This window comes from Bos mutus, chromosome 3 (genome assembly GCF_027580195.1).
Source record: "Bos mutus isolate GX-2022 chromosome 3, NWIPB_WYAK_1.1, whole genome shotgun sequence".
NCBI lineage: Eukaryota > Metazoa > Chordata > Mammalia > Artiodactyla > Bovidae > Bos > Bos mutus.
In genome coordinates this window covers 116,283,067-116,305,572 of record NC_091619.1, presented here as the reverse complement: position 1 = coordinate 116,305,572, position 22,506 = coordinate 116,283,067, and the positions used below count along the sequence as shown (strand labels likewise).

The following is a 22,506-nucleotide window of genomic DNA, read 5'->3' as shown; positions in this document are numbered from 1 at the left end:
ATTACATTTAACAAAGAAACACTCGGATGCCATTTGGTCCTGTGCCCTGAATATAAATCTCCAAATGTTTCTCACTTGAATATTTTAGTGGGAAAATAAAATTAAAATTAAAAAAGCAGATGCCCTGTTATTGTGTTTACGTGGTGAACGCACCGGTTGCTTTGCAGCCCTCCTGGCTAGTCAGGCAAGTTTGGCGATGGTCTAGGGGTGAGTTCCCCAGGTTTTGGCTGGTGGGGTCTCGGGAGAGGCCTGAAGGTGCCATGTCAGTGTCCAAAGACAAAGTGCACACCGTGCCCGAGCGGAAGGGGAAACGCTTCCTGGATGACTCTCACCTTTGGCCCAAAGAGCAGGGAGTGATATTTTCCTTTAGGAAGGGAAAGGTTATTTAATTATTCCTGTTTTACTGGAGCATTTTAGCAAGACAGTGCCCAACAGGTTGGGATTGAAGAGAGATTTAACAAAATTTATGGGCATGATTCAAAAAAAAGAAAAGGCACGTGCTTTGAATCAGCTAGACCTGGGGGCAGACGCTCTCTCCACCTCGGTAGAGGATGCTCCCTGAATAATCCGCTGAGTGGGTGCTCTCTGAGTGCCTACTATGTGCTGGGCAGTGTGCTAAGCGCTAGGGCTACATTTTGAGTGTGACAGACTTGTCTCCCCACGCCCACCCTCATCCGTGCCCTGCCCCCGCCACGGAGTTTATAGTCCAGATGTGTGTCTGCAGGTGGGGTCTTCTTCTTCTTGTCTTAATTGTTATTAGAGTAGAGTTGCTTTAAGGACTGATGCCGAAGCTGAAACTCCAATATTTTGGCGACCTGATGCAAAGAGCCAATTCATTGGAAAAGACCCTGATGCTGGGAAAGATGGAGGGCAGAAGGAGAAGGGGATGACAGAGGATGAGATGGTTGGATGGCATCACCTACTCGATGGACGTGAGTTTGAGCAAGCTCCGGGAGATGGTGATGGACAGGGAGGCCTGGTGTGCTGCAGTCCATGGGGCCGCAAAGAGTCGGACACGACTGAGCGACTGAACCTTGACAACAATAGTTGCTTTACTACATTGCGTTAGTTCCTCCTATACAGCAAAGTGAACCAGCTAGATATACATATACGCATCCCCTCTTTTTTTGGATATAGGCAGTTTCTCAGGTCACCAAGTCTGTCTGTCTTCATCCCCACTGCAGATAATAAGAATACCTGTCTGGGGAGGCTGCTGTAAGGCTTAAGTTGAAAAAGGTCAGTCTGTGTGCCTGGCACAAAGTTGCTGCACGAATGTCTGAAATACGATTAGATGGCTCAGTTGGCCCAAACTATAAACTGTGGCAACGTTTTGGGGATCAAATGTTTAAAAGATTTGCAGAATAATAATCATTTTCACTGAAAAGTGAAATCATGATAAAACATCGTCTCTCCTAGTACATTTCTTTCTTCTAAACAAAAACCATGCAGCGTGACATGGTCACTGCAAGGTAAAGAGTTTGCCCACCTTTAGGTATTTATCTGAATGATCATTATGAAATGCTGAATTTTCTTTGGTGTCTACAAATAGCAACTACTTGTTGGTGAACCTGTAATTTGATTTTCATATAGAAATAACTGACTCCAACAGCATCCATATCCAAGACATTTATATTTAAGACTAATAGCCAATGAAATTTTATGAGTTTCAATTGTGCAAATGGATCTGCTCCTAAATGCAGTTAATACATAATGTACAAGTCTTGTCTTTTCGGGATCACAGAAACGATTTTGTCCACTCAGGATACATTTATTGAGGCCCCAGCAGCTGAGTGAGGTGGACAGAGTCCGTTCCAGGGAGCTTCTTGTCTGGTGTGGAAGACACGAATTGAGGAAATAACCACTGGCATTTAAATACTAATAATATCTTGAAAGAGAAAGGTTCTGGTCTTGAAATATCCTCCATAATTTTCTTATGTAGGTATGTATTTTATTTCGTGTATCCCTATTAAGTATTTCAAGCTTGCAGAAAAGCAGAAAGAATAGCAAACACGCGTTCAGACGTGCTCCTGCGTGTTTCCGTAACGGCTCGTTCCGCGTTGCTCTTGCCCAGGGTTCTGCTGTGCGGATGTGCTACCGTTTGTGTGTGCACTCAGGGCTCCGGAACTCTGAAATTTCTTTTGTGTCTACAAATAGAAACTACTTGTCAGTGAACCTGTAATTTGATTTTCATATAGAAATAACTGACTCCAGCAGCATCCATACGCGTTTATATTGAAGACTAAGAGCCAATGAAACTTTATGAGCTTCAGTTGTGCGCATGAAAGGCCTGAGGCTTGTGTCCAGCTTAGGGCCCGGACGGATGGAGCTGCTCTAAGCGAGCATGCGTGGATTCTCACGTGAGCGTCACTCAGGCGTAGATCTTCAGGGGAGCATCACTCTCATGTCTCTAGGAGAAACACTCAAAAGCGGGGCTGCTGGGTCACGTGGCAGGTGTATGTTTATCTTTAGAGAAAAAACTGCCAAGCAACCTTTCGGAGTGGCTGTACCATTCTGCATCCCCACCAGCCCATTGTGAGTGTCTTCACTGCTGAGCATCCTCGCCAGTGCTTATTATCTTCACTAATTTTCACTCACCACTCAGAGAGGTGTGAAGCAGTTCCTCACCGTGGTTTAATTTGCATTTCCCTCATGGTTAGTGATGCCAAATTTGTTGATGTTTTCCTTGACAGTTTATGCTTTTTTGTGTGTCCTAGAGAAGAAATCTTTATAAAAAAAATTTTTAAAAATCCATGAATTACAAAACTGGCCCACATTTACTGCTAAACTTTAAAGTTTTGCTTTTTACATACAGATTTTTTTCTGCCAAGTTTAATTTTTGGTCGTGAGATAAGACTTGTATGTTTTTTTTTAGCATGGTTAACCAGTTGTCCCCTCCACTCTTCGGTAATGCAGTCGCTGTCAGAGATCAAATTCCTATAGCCCGTGTGTCACTGTCTGGACTCTACCCCGTTACACAGCTCTATCCCCCCAGGCAGTACCACATGGCTGAATTCCTAAAGTTTAGACGAGATCATGACACCAGGTAAACACAGCTTCCTCCACCACCATGTATTCATTAACATCGCCTTGCCTGCTCTCAGTTGTTTGCTATTCAATGGTTTTCAGAAGCAACTCGCCAAAAATTGCTCTTAAGTTACAAAAGACCCTGGCAAAAGGAGCCCATTTTCAGTCTTTCCATCCATTGACATGGTACTCATTTAAATTGAATCCAAAGGCCACTGAGTGAGACATATTATTATTTTATGTGCTGCACAGAGAGAAAAAGTGCTGCAGATTGATCTGTTACCCACGACACAGAGCAGAGCAGAGCAGAGCAGGTCAGGCGCTCAGTCGTGTCCGACTCTTTGCGACCCCATGAATCGCAGCACGCCAGGCCTCCCTGTGCATCACCAACTCCCGGAGTTCACTCAGACCCATGTCCATCGAGTCAGTGATGCCATCCAGCCATCTCATCCTCTGTCGTCCCCTTCTCCTCCTGCCCCCAATCCCTCCCAGCATCAGAGTCTTTTCCAATGAGTCAACTCTTCGCATGAGGTGGCCAAAGGACTGGAGTTTCAGCTTTAGCATCATTCCTTCCAAAGAAATCCCAGGGCTGATCTCCTTCAGAATGGACTGGTTGGATCTCCTCACAGTCCAAGGGAATCTCAAGAGTCTTCTCCAACACCACAGTTCAAAAGCATCAATTCTTTGGCACTCAGCCTTCTTCACAGTCCAACTCTCACATCCATACATGACCACTGGAAAAACCATAGCCTTGACTAGACGAACCTTTGTTGGCAAAGTAATGTCTCTTCTTTTGAATATGCTATCTAGGTTGGTCATAACTTTCCTTCCAAGGAGTAAGTGTCTTTTAATTCATGACACAGAGTAAGGGAACATTAATTTAAAGACGTATCTGATTTTTTGAGATGTTAAAAAGGTGAAAAAAACGCATGTTTCAGAATTTATGAAATTTGGTGTACGTCTCCAGTTATCTGGTTCCTTATTAGATATTTCTCAATTAAGTTTCGCATGTATCAATAGATACATTAGGCACATTTTGCTGGATATATGCCTAGGAATCATAAGGTTTTTGATTTATAAATGGAACTTTCCTTACAGTTCTGAGTGTTTCTTTCTACCTGGTATGCAGAGACACAGTTAAGTTTGATAAATGGATCTTATATCCCGCAATCTCATCAAGTTCTCCTACTAGTTCTAATAGTTTGCTTACAGATGTTCTTGGAGTTATGTCTTAGGAATTGGTTTCTAACTCAATCCCATTGTAGTAAAAGAAGGTGGTCTATGTGGCCGGTTCTCTGGAGCTTGTTGAAAGTTGCTACGTAGCTTAATGTGTGGCCATGATCAGTGTTTGTACATGTTCTACATGTACCTGAAAAGAATGTGTTTACTAATTTAGGAGGGCAGAATTCCTTTGCTATGGCATTTGTATAAACTTACTAATTTTATTATGCAAAACTTGCATCAGTTCAGTTCAGTTGCTCAGTCCTGTCCGACTCTCTGTGACCCCATGGACTGCAGCACACCAGGCTTCCCTGTCTATCACCAACTCCCAGGGCTTGCTCCAACTCATGTCCACTGAGTCGGTAACGCCATCCAACCATCTCATCCTCTGTCGTCCCCTTCTCCTCCTGCCCTCAATCTTTCCCAGCATCAGGGTCTCTTCAAATGAGTCAGCTCTTTGTATCAGGTGGCCAAAACCTGGACTTTCAGTTTCATCTTCAGTCCTTCCAATGAATGTTCAGGACTGATTTTCTGGGTGGGTCTCCTTGCAGTCCAACAGACTCTCAAGAGTCTTCTCTCACACCACAGTTCAAAAGCATCAATTCTTCGGCGCTCAGCTCTCTTTATAGTCCAACTCTCATATCCACACACGACCACTGGAAAAACTACAGCTTTGACTAGACAGACCTTTGTTGGCAAACTTATATCACTGCTCTTTAATATGTCTAGGTTGGCCATAGCTTTTCTTCTGAGGAGCAAGCATCTTTTAATTTCATGGCTGCAATCACCATCTGCAGTGATTTCGGAGCCCAAGAAAATAAAGTCTGTCACCGTTTCCATTGTTTCCCCATCTCTTTATCATGAGGTCGTGGGACTGGATGCCATGATGGGACCAGATGCCATGATCTTAGTTTTCTGAATATTGAGTTTTAAGCCAACTTTTTCACTCTCCTCTTTCACATTCATCAAGAGGCTCTTTAGTTCCTCTTCGCTTTTTGTCACAAGGGTGGTGTCATCTGCATACCTGAGGTTATTGATATTTCTCCCAGCAATCTTGATTCCAGCTTGTGCTTCATCCAGCCCAGCATTTCTCATGATGTACTCTGCATAAAAGTTAAATAAGCAAGGTGACAGTATACAGCCTTGATGTACTCCTTTCCTGATTTGGAACCAGTCTATCGTTTCATGTCCGGTTCTAACTGTTGCTTCTTAACCTGCATACAGATTTCTCAGGAGGCAGGTAAGGTGGTCTGGTATTCCCATTTCTTTAAGAATGTTCCACAGTTTGTTGTGATCCACACAGTAAAAGGCTTTGGCATAGTCAATAAGGCAGAAGTAGATGTTTTTCTGGAACTCTCTCTTGCTTTTTCTATGACCCAACGGATGTTGGCAATTTGATCTCTGGTTCTCTGTCTTTTCTAAATCCAGCTTGAACATCTGGAAGTTCTCGGTTCACATACTCTTGAAGCCTCACTTGGAGAATTTTGAGCATTACTTTGCTAGCGTGTGAGATGAGTGCAATTGTGTGGTAGTTTGAACATTCTTTAGCATTGTTTTCCTTTGGGATTGGAATGAAACTGACCTTTTCCAGTCCTGTGGCCACTGCTGAGTTTTCCAAATTTGCTGGCATGTTGAGTGCAGCACTTTCACAGCATCATCTTTTAGGATTTGAAATAGAGCAACTGGAATTTCATCATCTCTGCTAGCTTTGTTCATAGTGATGCTTCCTAAAGCCCACTTGACTTTGCATTCCAGAATGTCTGGCTCTAGGTGAGTGATCACACCATCATGGTTATCTGGGTCATGAAGATCTTTTTTGAATAGTTTTTCTGTATATTCTTGCCACCTGTTAATGTCTTCTGCTTCTTTAGGTCCATACCATTTCTGTCCTTCATTGTGCCCATCTTTGCATGAAATGTTCCCTTGGTATCTCTAATTTTCTTAAAGAGATCTGTAGTCTTTCCCATTTTATTGTTTTCCTCTATTTCTTTGCATTGATCACTGAAGAAGGCTTTCTTATCTCTCCTTTCTATTCTTTGGAACTCTGTATTCAGACGGGTATATCTTTCCTTTTCTCCTTTGGCTTTGTATATCAGAAGTTGTATATCAGTTATTAAAAGACTATTGTTCTCCAGTACTGTGAGTTTATAAGTTTCTCCTAGGAACTTTGAGGAGAAGGCAATGCCACCCCACTCCAGTACTCTCGCCTGGAAAATCCCATGGGCGGAGGAGCCTGGTAGGCTTCAGTCCATGGGGTCACTAGAAGTTGGACATGACTGAGTGACTTCACTTTCACTTTTCACTTTCATGCATTGGAGAAGGAAATGGCAACCCACTCCAGTGTTCTTGCCTGGAGAACCCCAGGGACGGGGGAGCCTGTTGGGCTGCCGTCTATGGGGTCACACAGAGTCGGACACAACTGCCGCGACTTAGCAGCAGCAGCAGCAGCAACAGGAACTTTGAAAATTGTTGCTTTATATTTTTGGAAGCTATTATTCATTTGTGTGAATGAAAGTCGCTCAGTTGTGTCTGAATCTTTGCAATCCTATGGACTGTCATCTGCCGGGCTCCTCTGTCTGTGCAATTCTCCAAGTAAGAATACTGGAGAGAGTAGCCATTCCCTTCTCCAGAGGGTCTTCCCAATCAGAGATTGAACCAGGGTCTTCTGCACTGCGGGCAGATTCTTTACTGTCTGAACCAGCAGGGAAACCCTGCTTTACATTACTTGAAGGTTATTATTACCAGATGGAAAAACATTTAAACTGATAATCTCCCTGAAGAATGTCCCTCTTGCCATTAGCAGTGGCCACTTTTATCACTAATGCATTCTTCCCTTAGGGTCAGTTTAACTGGTACTATAGTAACAGGGACTTCTTTTGATAAGTGTTGGCCTAAGACATCATTTTTTGCCTCTGCCGACTCTCAGTTTTTAGCGTTTTCATGTTTAGGGCCACCACGTGAAAAACATGTCGGAGACGGATCACGTTTTTAAAGCCAACCTGACAACCTGTCTTTAACTGGAGAATTTAGTCTGCTTCCGTTTGTTGTGATAACTGGTCCATTTGGACTTGTTCCCAGTGTTATTCTGGGTTTTCTGTTCAACTTGCTCTTCCCATGACTCTTTTCTTCTTCTTCCTTAGTATCTATTGGACTGATTTCTTTCCCGTTTTCTTCTTTCCTCCTCTCACGCAGCATCCCGACTCCACTGCCGTGTAAGTGGTATACTCTAAGTCTTCACGTGTCTTCTTCAGATCTCGTAACAGTGCTTTCACTACACAAAATCTGATGCTCAGCCACTCTGACCACACCAGGATGCCGAAATGCCCAAGCTTCAGTGTCCCCAGCTGCCTGTCCAGCTGCCCGCACTGCAGCGCCAGAGAGCAGCTGTCATCTGAGGTTAAATCCTGGTTTGCTGCAGTGCACACCTGCATTGCCTCGCTCACACGTTTACAATTTCTTGCTCAGAATTTTCTTTTCAGCTGAAGCATGGCCTTGACCCGAGCAGGAAGCAGGGGCAGGCGGCCAGGAGGCCTGTGAAAGGGCTTCCCCGTGGCCTTTCCAACCATGAAAGCTGTTATTCCACAGGTAACAGCTCTGGGAAGAGCTCTGTCATCTTCAGGATAAGTCCATCCCAAGCTTCAGTTCAAGTTCCTGCATGGAAAGAATGCTGCACTCCTAATCAGCAAACATTTCTTTTTGGGCATATACGGAACACTGACAAACTCTGGCCATGGCCACATACTGAGCCTCGAAGCAAAACCTTACCCGGTCCTGTGAAAGGAACTGGGCAAAGACCACAGGTGGGCCTGCAAACCCAGAGCCCTGTGGGAGAGACTTGGGGTGTGAGGAAGAGTGCCCTGTGGCCCTGAGACTCGGAGCCTTCTGGATCGTTTCCAGCTCGCCCCACTCTGGGAGCCATGGCAAGTCTGGCCCATCCGTCGTGCGCTGCCAGCCACTGTCTCCATATTTCCAGGGGAAGTCCTGCGAATCTGCAAGTTCCAGCTTCCGCTGTCCTTGCCAGGACCCGAGTGGCGGAAGGGGACTGCCCTCCCTCCCCTGTTCACACGCCCCTCTGCTTCTTCTCTGCCTGGACCACAAGAACCAACTCCTGCCACAGGAGCTGTCAGCCCACTGCCCAGCCCACACGTGGAGCTGATCTTCACTCTAGAAGCCAAGAGGGCAGATGAGGGGGCTCTTGAGCTGGGCAAGGGGGGCCACCATCCCAGTTGAGGCCTCAAAGACCCCTCCTCCTGCACGGGCGAAGACACTCCTTTCAGGAGACCGCAGAGGCTGAGGTTCTGGGCACACTTTCTCAGCACCCTCTGCACTCAGGATCCCTTCCTCCCCGACCAGGCCCTTGGCTTTAGCAACAGAAACTTGAATGGGAGTAAGTCAGCCTCCCTGGTAATTCAGCCCGCTGTACTCAGAGGTCATGCTGATTTTTCAGGACAGTTTGCCCTCCAACCACAGACGCTGTGGCCATTTTCCAGTGTGGCCTTCTGCCCCAGGCGTCCTCTGACTGGTTGGCCTTTTGTTTTCTTTCTTCGAGGGCTTCTGCTGCAGCCAATAACCATGAAATCAACTCCATCATCCTTAAAATTGCCCTTTGCGCCCCATCTTCCAGGCACTGGGTGTGGTGGTTTAGTTGCTAAGTCATGTCCGACTCTCTGTGACCCCATGGACTGTACCTTACCAGGCTCCTCTGTCCATGGAATTTTCCAAGCAAGAATAATGAAGTGGCTTGCCATTTCCTTCTCCAGGGGATCTTCCCGACCCAGAGATCGAACCCCTGTCTCTTGTGCTGCAGGCAGTCTCTTGCAATACACACGGATTCTTTACCGACTGAGCCACCAGGGAAGCCCCTCCAAGCACTGGAGCCCCGCACTATTCAGAGCACTCGCCTCCTCTTTGGTCTGTGTTCACCCACTTGGGAGGCCAATTTAGTAACTGTGATGCATGGACTCACAAGGGTTACGCTGCCCCATGTCCCTCCAGCAATGAGGCCCTGTCCTGAAAGGCAGCTTCACAGGACAAGTTCTGGTGTTGCATCTCCAGTTGGGACTCCATCTGTCCCTCAGACAAGGGTTCAAGCACATGTAGCTTATCTGGGGAGATGACCCCCTGGGCACAGGACAGGGGAGCAGGAGCCTGAGAGAGGGAAGGGAGGAGGCTAAGATAGGGTGTCTGAAGGCACAGCTTTGGACTACTGGGGCTTGTCCTGATGGGGCCCCTGGAAGTTGCCTAGAGCACCCCACAGACGGCCCCTGCAGGGAGAGGAGCCCAGCGTTACCCACTCCTCTTGGTCACTGGAAGGCTGGCCCAGGGCGCCATGTCCTGCCACGTGCAGGCTGCCCTCGGGCAGAAGGCAGCAGGTGCAGCAGTGGGACTCCTGGGTGCTGGTGGTCCCGAGCCTGAGCACCCAGGGCCGTGTGGGTGGGGGGTTACACACGATGGCTGATCTAATATCCTTGCTGAGTTCTGTCAGTGAGCCTTGCCTTGGTAGATGCTCTCAATGTTTGTCTGGGAAATGTCATGATTTTACCCTCATCACTGAATGAAAGGTTCACTGGCCCAGAATTCTAGGCTAACCTGTATTTTCTCTTCGCACTTTGAACACTTGGGTTCTAAGATGTCCAGAAGGCTGCTGTTGACCCAGCTGCCAGAGCACAGGAGGGAATCTGCTGTTCCTTTCGGGTGCTTTTTATTATTATTTCTAAGTTGAGGATAATTGCTTTATAATATTATATTTCTGCTTCTAAGTCGCCTCAGTCGTGTCCAACTCTGTGCAACCCCATAGACAGCAACCCACCAGGCTCCCCTGTCCCTGGGATTCTCTAGGCAAGAACACTGGAGTGGGTTGCCATTTCCTTCTCCAATGTATGAAAGTGAAAAGTGAAAGTGAAGTCACTCAGTCATGTCTGACTCTTAGCGACCCCATGGACTGCAGCCCACAGGCTCCTCCACCTATGGGATTTTCCAGGCAAGAGTACTGGAGTGGGGTGCCATTGCCATACATTAACATGAATCAGCCATAGGCATACATATGTCCCTTCCCTCTTGAACCTCCCTCCCTTCTCCCACCCCATCCTACCCCTCTAGGTTGTCAACAGCACCGGATTTGAGCTCCCTGCCTCATGCAGCAAATCCCCCCAGGTGTCTATTTTACAGATGGTAATGTATACGTTGTGAAGAAGAACTAAAGAGCCTCTTGATGAAAGTGAAAGAGAAGAATGAAAAAGTTGGCTTAAAGCTCAACGTTCAGAAAACTAAGATCATGGCATCCAGTCTCATCACTTCATGGCAAATAGATGGGGAAACAGTGGCTGACTTTATTTTTCTGGGCTCCAAAATCATGGCAGATGGTGATTGCAGCCCTGAAATTAAAAGATGCTTGCTCCTTGGAAAGAAAGTTATGACCAACCTAGACAGCATATTAAAAAGCAGAGACATTACTTTGCCGACAAAGGTCCATCTAGTCAAGGCTATGATTTTTACAGCAGTCATGTATGGATGTGAGAGTTGGACTATAAAGAAAGCTGAGCACCGAAGAATTGATGCTGTTGAACTGTGGTGTTGGAAAAGACTCTTGAGAGTCCCTTGGACTGCAAGGAGATCCAACCAGTCCATCCTAAAGGAGGTCAGTCCTGGGTGTTCATCGGAAGGACTGATGCTGAGGTCCAACACTTTGGCCACCTGAGGCGAAGAACTGACTCACTGGAAAAGACCCTGATGCTGGGAAAGATTGAAGGCGGGAGGAGAAGGGGACGACAGAGGACGAGATGGCTGGATGGCATCTTCAACTCAATGGACATGAGTTTGAGTAAACTCTAGGAGTTAATGGACAGGGAGGCCTGGTGTGCTGTAATCCATGGGATCTCAAAGGGTCGGACATGACTGAGCAACTGAACTGAACAGAACTGACGTACTCCTTTCTGGGTTTGGAAGCAGTCTGTTGTTCCATGTCCAATTCTAACTCTTGCTTCTTGACCTACATACAGATTTCTCAGGAGTCAGGTCAGGTGGTCTGGTATTCCCATCTCCTGAAGAATTTCCCACAGTTTGTTGTGATCTTTCGCATTAGCATTGAGCAATAGCACCACAGTATGAAAAGCGTGTAATTACTGTTATTTCCCATCTCCAGGACTTGGAGGACTTCCTGAAGCTTAGGATCCTCTTCATCAGTTCTCACAACCCCTCTGGCAGAATCTCGCCCCTCCTCCACTCTCCGCCACTGGAACGCCTTGCAGTGGATCAGGTGCCCCAGAAGAGCTGGAGTCAGGATGCTCATGCAAACATTTCACTGGGGAACTTCTCGGTGGCAGCACGGTGGGGCAGGAGAGACACTCGGCAGCCTTGTGATTCAGGCTCAAGCCTCAGCTCAGCCCAATTCCATGGGGAGCTCAGGGGGAGCTGGCCTTTTCTACCACTATCAATCAGACATTGGCCTTTTGCAGCGGGGTATCCCCTCTTGGGGGAAGGGGGTGACCTCCCAAGCACTTCCAGGTGAGGCAACTCCTTTTGCCGGAGGACAGCACTCTGCAGAAGGATGCGGCTGGGAGCCGTCAGCAGACCACTCCTCCAGCAGCTGGGGCTGGGCACGTCCGGGGAAGAGGAGAGGGGCTCATGGCATCATTACAGCCCCTCTCCCCCGGAACCTCTACTTCCATCTCTTCTCGCTGGCCTGCTTTGGGATAGCTTCCTCAGAGCTGTCTTCCAGTTTGCTAGCAATGTTTTCTGTTATTCTAACATGCTTTTTGTCTTCCCCACTGAATTTTTAATTTTAATGACTTCACTCTGCGTGTCTGAAAGTTTTATGTGGTTCTTTCAAAAATTCATCTTGTCTTGTTCTTTTGTTACTTATTCAATTCTTCCTCAATTTCCTTAGTGATCTCTCATACATGTGTGTTAAACTCTCCTCTCTGACCGCAGTTCCTCGGTGGAAGTACGATCTTTCTGTCTATTATCCTGCTGACTGTTGTCCATGGTTGAACTAGTCCCTTTGGGTTTTGTAATTTTAGGTTGTGAGCTCATTTCGATGAGGCTTGGTCTGTGGGTTGCAGCGTTTCCCTGGCTAGAGCTGTCAGCTTCTACCAGGCACTCCTGAGAGTACCCCATCCCTGGACTAGTTTTTATGTGACCTTTTGGGCCTGAGTTCCCAGATCCTGAAGGTGGTGTGAATTCAAACCTGAAAGGGGAAGTCCTGTGGCAAGTTCCCAGGGGAGCCCTTTCCCTATTGAGAGCCAAGGTGAAAAGAGATACTCTTCCTGGTCTGTTCCAGTGGGCAGATTTCTTCCGAGTCTGTCCTTTCACCCAGGATGCAGAGCTTGAAAACCCCAGGTCCGTACAAGGACCTCACACCCGACTCCACAGCTGGGCATCAAGACCCAAGCCCTGGTTAGAGCACCCAGCAAAGGGTCCTCCTGACGAAGACATCACTGAGGAGACTGCTCATCCACGTCTCCTTCTTCACAGCTGCCCTCTGGGATTCCCCTTACTTTCTCGTGCACTTGGCTCTGGGTTTTTAAAAGCCTTATCTTCGAGACAGCCTTCCTAGGTTTCCTGCAAGGAGACTCTTTCCAGGCTGTCTGAGTCCTGCTCTCTGCCCTTTCCTCCACTGCCGAAATTAAACTGCAAGGAACAACATCTTTCCATGGCCTTCCACATCTCCAGTGCTTTCTGCCCCTAACCCGAGCCCGCCCGTTGATGCAGTTCACAAAACCCCCAGTTCCTCTGCTTGGCCCTTCTTCTAGCTCTCCCCACTTCCTGTCCCATCCAGCTGGACCCCATGGTGAATCACACCCCCAGTGTGGCCAGCACCCAGGGTCCCCATTCTCTGGCTCTTCATTCCAGCCACCGACCCTTCATCCGTCCAACTGTGCACCTTCTTTGCATGTAGCTTCTGAGTTAACAGAACAAACAAAGGGCCTGCTGCCATCAAATACACACACTACCTGAGGCTTCAGCCAGGCCCTTGACACCACTTGGCTATGCCTTCCAGCCCCCTTTCCAACACCCACTCAGGCTGCTTCTGACATACGGGGCTCAGCAGGCATGAGTGTTGCTGCATGCTGCTACTATTACCAGCCTGCACTGGTTCCTCTCTCTCAGCTGTGACCTTATCTACTATACAATCCAGATGCCATCCCCAGCCTCCCACCCCCACACCTAGAAACATGTCTCTATCCTTGTACCATAAAGAAGGCTGAGTACCGAAGAACTGATGCTTTTGAATTGTGGTACTGGGGAAGACTCTCGAGTGTCCCTCGAACAGCAATCAATCCTAAAGGAAATCAACCCTGAATATTTGTTGAAATGACTGATGCTGAAGTTGAAACTCTAGTACTTTGGCCCCCTGATGCGAAGAGCTGACTCATTGGAAAAGATCCTGATGCTGGGAAAGATTGAAGGCAGGAGGAGAAGGGGACGACAGAGGATGAGATGGTTGCATGGCATCCCTGACTCAATGGACACGAGTTTGAGCAAGCTCCAGGAGACAGTGGAGGACAGAGGGGCCTGGGTGTGCTGCAGTCCATGGGGTCGCAGAGTCAGACATGACTGAGTGACTGAACAACAACAACAAATCCATTCACACCCTTTCCTCTTTGTCTTTGGAGTCTCCTTCTGGTCAAGGCTTTTCCTGCCTGGGCTTTTTGGTCCTTCTCTTTGACCAGAGAAGAGGGGCCCCTGACCTGGACTCACACTCTCCAAGACCCCCTCTGCCCCTCCTCCAGCAGGTCTTACCCCCAGAGTGGGAAGTGTGTGGGGCGGGGTGCTGGTTCCCACCTGGGGCCCAGGCTCCCCGTTCCAGGTCTGGTTCTAGTAACTAGAGCCTCAGATTCCCCGTCCAAATGGCAGAACCCATTTCCTGCAGCCACGCAGGGGCCTCTTCTGCAAGGGAGCACTCGCCCCTGTCCTGCCCTCAGCAGATAGTTCTGGCCAGTGGGACAACACAGCCTGGCGTCGACCCTCCCTACTTCCCAGCCCCCTGTCCCCAGCCCCTCTTTCCATCACCCCAGACCCCTGGGATCATGGCTCCCAGGTGCTCAAGCCCTGTGTTAGGCTCTGCTCTGGGGGACCTAGGCTAAGACCCTCAGCAGTTAAACCCCTCCAAATGCCCTCATGCTCAAATGGATTTTCTCATCCCCCATTCACTCACCTGTCTGCAATGGCATCTCACGAGAACCCCTTCCAGGCGCCCCTACCTCCGGCCTCTGGGTCCCCTTCTTCCTCCTGCTGTTTACATGCAACCCTCCTGCCCACCCCCTCCTGAGCCTCCCTCCTCCTATGACTGCACCTGCCTCCACACTGCCGACCTCCAGATTGTATCTCAAAACCTGAGACGGCTGCAGACAAACACGGAAGATGGGGTAGCCCTCTCTGGCAGGTGTCGATGGGAGGGACCTGGCGAGGTCTCCTCCACCCAACAACGATCAGAGCCCGACGCCTGGCTGGGAGGAGCCCAGCGGCCTGGCACACTGTCAGGCCGCAGAGAGAGGTGCCTGCAAGAGACGGAGTTCTCAGGGCTGGGGGACGAAACTTGAGCCCACCCCCTAAGACCCCTGCACACACCGCCCTCTCCAACTTTGCAGCTTCTCCCACCTGTCCTGCAGTCCTGCGCACCACTGACTGGCCTGACAGAGTCTCTCAGCTACTTGCCCCACATGTTTCTGGGTTAATTTCATGTCCTTTTGGAGAATCTTTTTTTTTTTTTTTTAACATGGAAGTAATCCATGTGCACTGGAGAATTCAGAAAGCTAGGATGAGCAAATGGAGAGCAGCACCTTGTGTGAAGCAAGCCCTGGAACTCTGATGGATGTCTTCCTGTCTCCTCCGTGTCTACACACGCTCGCGTTTATAAAACCTGTACTGAGCTGTGATGATGTTTAAAGCTCTTCCTTGTCACTTAGAACTATCGTGTGAATTTCTTTCCATGGTATTAAGTCCCTTATTTTTGTAAACTTGGAGACATACAGATATCCATATATCTTCCAATCACTGTTGGATGCTTGTAGGTAAGTCTTTATCAACATCCACATTTATTGTGTTAGAATGAAGCTCTAGAGGTAGGGGGTCACAAGATGAAAATATGCAAAACGTTCCGGTAAAATAACTAGTGTGTCTAGTTAAGTACCGGTCTGAAGGTTTCTGCCCGTTGACACCTGCTGTCAAGGTGTAACAGTGCCCACTTCTTTGCATTTGGTGTCATAAAACAGGTAGATAGGGCACCAGACTTCTCTTATTGTTAGGAAGTGGGGTGTTTCATCATGTTCACAGGGCATTTCTCCCTTTGTGCTCCCTCTTCATGTCCCAGCCCGCCCCACTCTTGGAATATTCATCTTTGTCTCTCTTCTTGAATGCAGCGTACCTGTGAAGGAGACCAGGCTTTCCTGAGACACGATGACCTTCCCCAGTCATTCGTCTGTTAAGCTAATTTGTCTTTTTACGCACCGGGAGTCCCCTCTCCTCCCCTTACTCCAGCCCCGTATCGGGGCCGTACTGCCTTCAACGCTCTTTCTTTTGAGGTTAAGATCTCTGTGACGGGCACAGCTCTTAAATCTCAAGAGTTTTGCTCAGTGTTCACCCTGTGTGACTCCCAGCCCAGTAATGTGTCTCCACCGCTTCAGAGAGTGCTCTTATGCCTGGTTCTCAGCTGGTCCCCTGTCTGCCCCACCACAGAACCAGGCTCCTGACTGCCAGCCTCATAAACAAGGAGTGGTTCCCGAAGTTCATGTTAATGGAATCATGTAGTATCTAATCTTCTGATCAGATGTTTTTTTTACCATGTTTTTGACATCCATCTATCTGTGATCTGTGTCAGTAGTTCATTCTTTTTGTTACTAAATATTCCCTTGCAAGAATATGCCCCAATTGAGATTTTATCTAGTTCCTTGCCGATGATACCCCAAATTATAATTGTAACATAGTCAAATTTATCAACATTTCCCTTTACAACTGTTGGCAGTGTCCTATTCTGTAACCCTAGAGAGATGTCAACTAACAACTTTTTCTTAATACTTCTATGGCCTTTATTTTTTAACACTTAAATCTTTACTCCATCTAATAAGGTAGGAATTCAACTTCATTCATTTCTCTCTGAATGATTGACAAGGGTCCTACCACACCGTTTTCTCACTGATTTGAAAAGCTGCCTTTATTATATTTTAAATCCTTACAAGAGTGATGTTCAAAATATTTAGAAATTGGTACTTGCACAGAGCACACATACTGGCTGGATATCTGATAGAGTTCTTCCACTTGCTTGGGGCTGTTTCTTTTACTTTCTATTATTTTCCATCGATCTCAGCCAGGAACGAGCAATTGTCATTATGGAGCCTGGATAATACATTTTGTTTTCTGGGAGCAGTTTCTCTCTGATTTCTCTCCTTTTGGACTGTTCTCAAATGTTTATCCTTCCAGCTGAACTAGTCAACCATTCTGTCCGCTCCCACGAAGTTCCATTGGGATTTCATGTTACCTTTAGGTATTGAAAATGTTCTTTTGCTAACGTAGATTGGGAAATTTCCATTGTGTTTTTCTAATGCATAAAAAGTGCTTAGCACAATGGTTGCCGCATGGCAAATATTCAATAAATATTAACATATATATCAGTTTTTTATCCCCCCTGCATGGGTCACAGCCTTATCCTGGCGCAGGGGCTTGCGTAACTCGATGAAGCTCCTAGTTCTGCTGTGCAGGGTCACCAGAGATGGACGGGTCTCAGTGAAGAGTTCTGACAAAACGTGCTCCACTAGAGGAGGAAATGGAAAAACCACTCCGGTATTTTTACTGAGAGAACCCCATGAACAGGATGAAAAGGCAAAAAGATACGACACCAGAAGATGAGCCTCCTGGGTTGGAACACGTCCAATATACTACTGGGGAAGATCTTTATAACTGACCACCTTGCTGTACTAATTCTAGATTTTTAACTTAATTTTTTCTGAGTCTTTGGTGGCATCTTTATTGTTGAGCAAAGGACTTTAATTAACACCGGGATTTGTGTTCTTCGAGTTGGGACCCTGTGCAACGCCTTTGTAGGAAGCCTCATGAGGACGGCACTTGGTGTCCTGGCCATCCCTCCACCTTGAACCTCAGCCCCAGCCTTAGAGACTCCTCTCATAGTGTGCAGACCTGCGGTATTGAGCTCTTGCTACCTGCTGTGAACAGGTCTCCTTCGGCCAGACGGTGTTTCAGAGATCTGTGGACAGACACAGCTGCCCAGGCCCCCACATTCCTCTTCTGCAGAAGAGGGAATTGGGCCTCATCCTTGCCAGGCCCTCACTCACCTGGAGGAGCTCTTGGGACTCCCAGAAGGCCTAAGTGGCAGAGAAAGGAGCCTACTCATTTCTGGGCTGGGATTCTACCTTTTAACGAGTCTGGCTTAGAATCCACATCCCAGAACCCTTGGTGGGACTTTTCCTTGTGGCCCGTCTCTCTCGTTATGCACTTAAATGAGTTTTACTAGACATATAGGCAGCATTTTCTCCTGACTGTTGTACACATTAAATCATCTGTGAAATGACTTTGTACCTTGATTTTTATCTAAATGTTCCTCAGCCTCTGGCCTTGCTTCACTTTCCATGAAAATCTGATAAGGGTACTGCTTCCATCACTGCCCAGGTCACTAGCAGTCATCTCCTTCAGCTGTGTCTGTTTTAAATTTTTGCCATTCACCACTCATTTGCTTCAAAGTTAAGCTATCTTAGGACAGGCACTACTATTTACACTGCCCAAGGTTTGCTAATCATTACTTATTATTTCAAGACATTTTCAGTTCAGTCGCTCAGTCGTGTCCAACTCTTTTCGACCCCATGAACCGCAGCACGCCAGGCCTCCCTGTCCATCACCAATTCCTGGAGTCCATCCAAACCCATGTCCATTGAGTCAGTGATGCCATCCAACCATATCATTCTCTGTCATCCCCTTCTCCTCCTGCCCTCAATCTTTCCCAGCATCAGGGTCTTTTCAAATGAGTCACCTCTTCACATCAGGTGGCCAAAGTATTGGAGTTACGTATTGCAAAATACTTTTTCATTTTGAAAATTGTGTTTTAACCCATGTAGCTACATTTCTCCTAAGAATCACCTACCAAGGATATTAAAACCAATCTCTGCTCATTTCCAAACAGAAAGGCCCTCATAAGGCATCACGGGTCTCTGTCAGCATCCTATCCATTCACTTTGTCAGACTCTGTCTCTAGGGTATTCTAAGATTGACAGTTAAACTGGCCTATTCTCCAATTTAAACTCTGAAGAATTTAACAAAATAATTACAAAAGATGACACAAAGTAGTGATTTTTTATTAAAACAGAATTCCTTCTACTTTTCTCCTCTGAAAAAGCATCTGGGCCACGAAACTTGGAAAAGCTCAAGCTTTAAGCCAATCAGTGATGAAGGTTATCAGTGGCTTTTTTTCTGGGTGTAACAATGGCTAGAGGGTGTCGGCTCAGCACCCTCCCTTAAGGCAACGATCTCTGATAACATCATCAGTTTTAGCAGTCTGTCCACCTGATTTTTCTTCTCGACCAAGTTCTCCAGCTAAGAAGTGTTCCTGTTTTATCCTACCTGCCTGTATGTATATCCTCACCTGTGCTGCTGTGCTTAGTCGCTCAGTCGTGTCTCCTCTCTACGGCCCCAAGGACTATAGCCGGCCAGGCTCCTCTGTCCTCGGGGATTCTCCAGGCAAGAATATTGGAGTGGACTGCTATGCCCTCCTCCAAGGGGTCTTCCCGACCCAGGGATCCAACCCAGGTCTCCCGTACTGCAGGCGGATTCTTTACGGTCTGAGCCACCAGGGAAGCCCATCCTCACCTACGACTCTGGTCTTCGGTTTCACGTTACAAAGCCTGTCACCTAAGGACATTTTACCTTTGAGGGGGAAAAAACACCCTTGGATGCAGTCCTCAGGTGAGCTCCCCATATTCTGCTTTCTAGGAAAAAAGCCGCTTTAGTTGAAACACAACACTGTTATCTAACAACATTTGGCTGTTAAATCTCAAGTTTTTTGAGCACGGGTCACCATGTTTGGACATATCCTGAAAGGTTCAAAGTCTCTTGCAGGGAATCAAGTTTCATGGAAGCGAAGTCATTCTAGAACCATAGAGATCCCATGCAGCATTTTTACTACAGCAAGCTTTTTTTTTTTTTTTTAATAAACAAAACAGTTCCGAAAGGGCTGCAGTTTGAACACCACTGTTTTAAGTGTTTTCTTCTCTGGAGGCTCCATCCTTTGCAGGAGCATCCCCCCCAACGCCGGCAGGGCTATCCCCACGCAGGTGTGACACTCGGGATGGGCTGCCCAGTGGGCTTCACAGCTCTGATCTCGCCGCAGACCCCATCACGCCCTCCGGGGGTGCGGCTCAACGGGAGTCTCTGAAGGCCTCGGCAGGGCACAGCACAGACGCTGAGCACTCGGGGTGAACGGATTGGCCGAGACCCCCGCCCGAGGTGCACGCGCGCCCGGAACGACCGGAAAGTGGGTGGGAGGCCGTCTCTGCGGCCTCCGCCCGAGACCGGAAAATTCGGACCAGACTCGAAGAGCGCTCGCGCTGCCCCTGGCCCTCCGCCGGCGCAGGCGCACTGCGCTCGTCCCGCGCCCGCCGGGAAGGCCGGCCGGCCGGGCCCCGCGCCCCCAAAGCCGCGTTCCCGCCGCGGGGTAGGGCGAGGCCCTCGCGCCTGCGCACTCGGCCTTCGCACCGCCCTGCGTCGCCGGGAGCAGGCCGCACCACGTGACCGCTGCCCGTACCCAAGATGGCGGCCGCGGCCGGGCCTCACCGGCTCCCCTCTTCAGCCCGCGCCTCAGCCTCCCCTCGCCAGAAGCGTGGCCCGTCCGGCCCTCTCCGCTGGGCCCTGCGGCGCAGCTCTCTGGGGGTGGCGAACGAGGCTCGCCTGGGCCACGGCCCGTGTTGACTGTCACCACCCGCCTGTACTCCCAACACTTTCCCAACAGTCCCGCGCCCTCCAGCTGGTGCCTGGAGCGTCCTCTGATAGCCCCGCCCCTGGGATTGGCAGCTTCGGCAGCCAATGGGGACCAGGAGGCGGGCGGGGGCGGAGCATCCCTGGCATTCGGAGGGCGTTGGGCCTAGCGAGTTGGAGGCCGCGGGGCCGATGGGCGGGACCAAGCGGGGCTGTTCCCGCGACCCCCCAGTGGGCCAATGGGAGGGCCGCCGGGCGCCCAGGGAGGGCGGGCAGAGGGCGGGGCCGAGCCGTAATTGACGAGCTCTTCATTAGAAACCGGGAGGGAGGGAGGGGCCCGCGAGGGGAGGTGATGCAAGGCCGGTGCAGCCAATGGCCGCAGGGCCGACGGCGGGAGGGCGGGGCCGGGGCCGCTGACGGGCGTCGGAGCTGGCCTATCAGCGCCCGCCTCAGTGCCGGAGGGGGGGAGCAGCATCATGGTTCAACGTGGGTCAATTTTTTGTGAATGAGGAGGGGAGGTTGTGGGGCCGCCGCTTGCGGAGCACCGTCCCCGCCGCCGCCGCCGCCGCCGCCGCCGCGCCCGAGCCCGCGCGCCCGCCTGCCCGCCCGCGCCGCCGCCTCAGCCGCCTGGGCCCGGCGCGCCGCGGCCGCGTCGTCCCCGCCGTCGCCGCCGCCCGAGCGCCCGCCCGCCCGCCCGCCGCCGGCGGTGGTGGTGGTGGTGGCGGCGCAGGCTGAGGAGATGCGGCTCGGGCGCCCGCCGCCGCCGCCGCCGCGGTAAGCGCTGCCCCGGCCCGGCCCGCGGGCCATTGTCCGCCCCCCGCCCGCCCGCAGGCCGCCCGCCCGCCCGCCTCCACGCCCCCGCCGCCCGGCCCGGCAGGTGGACGCCGGGGGTCCGCCCGCCCGGCCGGCCTGGCCCCGGCCCGGTCCCGTGCGCCCAGGCCGCGCGGCCCCGCGGTCGTCCGGAGCGGAGCCGGAGCCCGTCCCGGACCTTCCCTGCTGCAGCCCCCCGGCCCGGCGGGGGCCGCCCGCGGGGCAGGGGCGCAGGACGGCCGGCGGGCCTCCCCGGGGCGCCCGCTCCCGTCCAGGCCGAGCCCTCGGCAGGTGGGCCGGGGGGCTCCGGAGCCCCGGCGGGCGCCGTTTATATAACTTTGTCGAGGCTGTGAGTTTGCAGAAAAACGTCCCTCCCGGGGCTGGCGGGCGGGCGGGCGGGCGGGGGTGCGCCGTCGCCGGGTGTGTGTGCCCCGGACCGGAACGGCAGGGGTGGGGCGCCCGCGACCCGAGGGGTGCGGGCAGGCCGAGCCCTGGGCCCCGTCCTGCCCAGGTGACGGGAGCCGCTCTTGGCGGCATCGCAAGCTCACACTGTGGCATCCGAAGCAAATTATCTCGTATTTACATTGAGCGTTGAATTATTTGACACTGTTATAGCAGGAGATCGTGCGTATCAGTCGGAAAGGCCGGGGGTGGAACCCAGTGTACTCATTTAATGCACATCAGAAATTTGTAATAACTTGCAGCAGCTGATACGAGTGTTTTCTTTATTGCATGTTGTAAATTGACCTGCTGTGACACAATTCTCAAATAAAGTGTTGCAGAAATTAAGCTCAAGTTATTTTAAAACTAATGACTTTCTTAACTAAATCCTAATTGCATTACTGTAGAGACCTACCTAATTGCTTGCAGCAGCTCTCTGCCTGCCCTGGGCGAGGGAGGGAAGGGGCCTGTGGAGTTACTTTCCTTCCCTTCTTCCCTCCGCTCAGGCTTCTCTGTTTATTCCCACAAACCACCTAAGCAGGGGAGGCCTGGGAGTAAGCATGTAAACAGCCCTCGCCCAGCGCCAGCCTAGCAAGACTGGGGTTATGCTGGTGGGTCTGCACCTTGGCCTGGTTTCACTTTTTCTTCTGTACCGTGATCATCCTGTGGCCTGGAGTTTTAGTTGCTTCTGGTAATTTTCTTTGGGTTGAGCCAGGAAAGGTGGTGGTGGTGACTGGGGGAGGGGGACAGACAGGGAGAGGGAGAGGGATTGAATTAAGAAAACTCAGCTGCTTGTACACAAATATACACTACAGCAATTACAAAGCAACAAAAGTTATTGCAGAATTTTGCGGTCACTATGGCAACACAATTACTCTATTATAATTGGAAATGCAAAATGCCACCCTCTTAGAAGTTTTCATCAGAATGGAGTTTTGGATATCAAAAATATGTGAGATTTAATTTTCTTTTTTTCAGGTAGCTCCTGAGAATTCTCAAATCTGTGTTCAATTATCTATTTTTAAGACCCATCAAGCTTTCCCAGATATTCTACTCCCTGGGCTCTGTGGCATCTTTCCCCAGAACTCACATTTG

At 49.7% G+C, this 22,506-nt stretch overlaps 1 protein-coding gene across 3 annotated transcripts in view; it reads left to right on the top strand.

Moving 5' to 3' along the window:
• Nucleotides 1-20,661: 20,661 nt before the first annotated feature.
• HDAC4 (histone deacetylase 4) overlaps nucleotides 20,662-22,506 on the top strand; it is a 288,731-nt gene continuing 286,886 nt past the window's right edge. For 2 of the 3 annotated variants that reach the window (XM_070368625.1, XM_070368624.1), the window contains exon 1: nucleotides 20,662-20,934. The gene's annotated coding sequence lies outside the window, so the exon portion shown is untranslated. The remainder of the gene's footprint in view (nucleotides 20,935-22,506) is intronic. The other variant, XM_070368630.1, reaches the window with a different exon arrangement.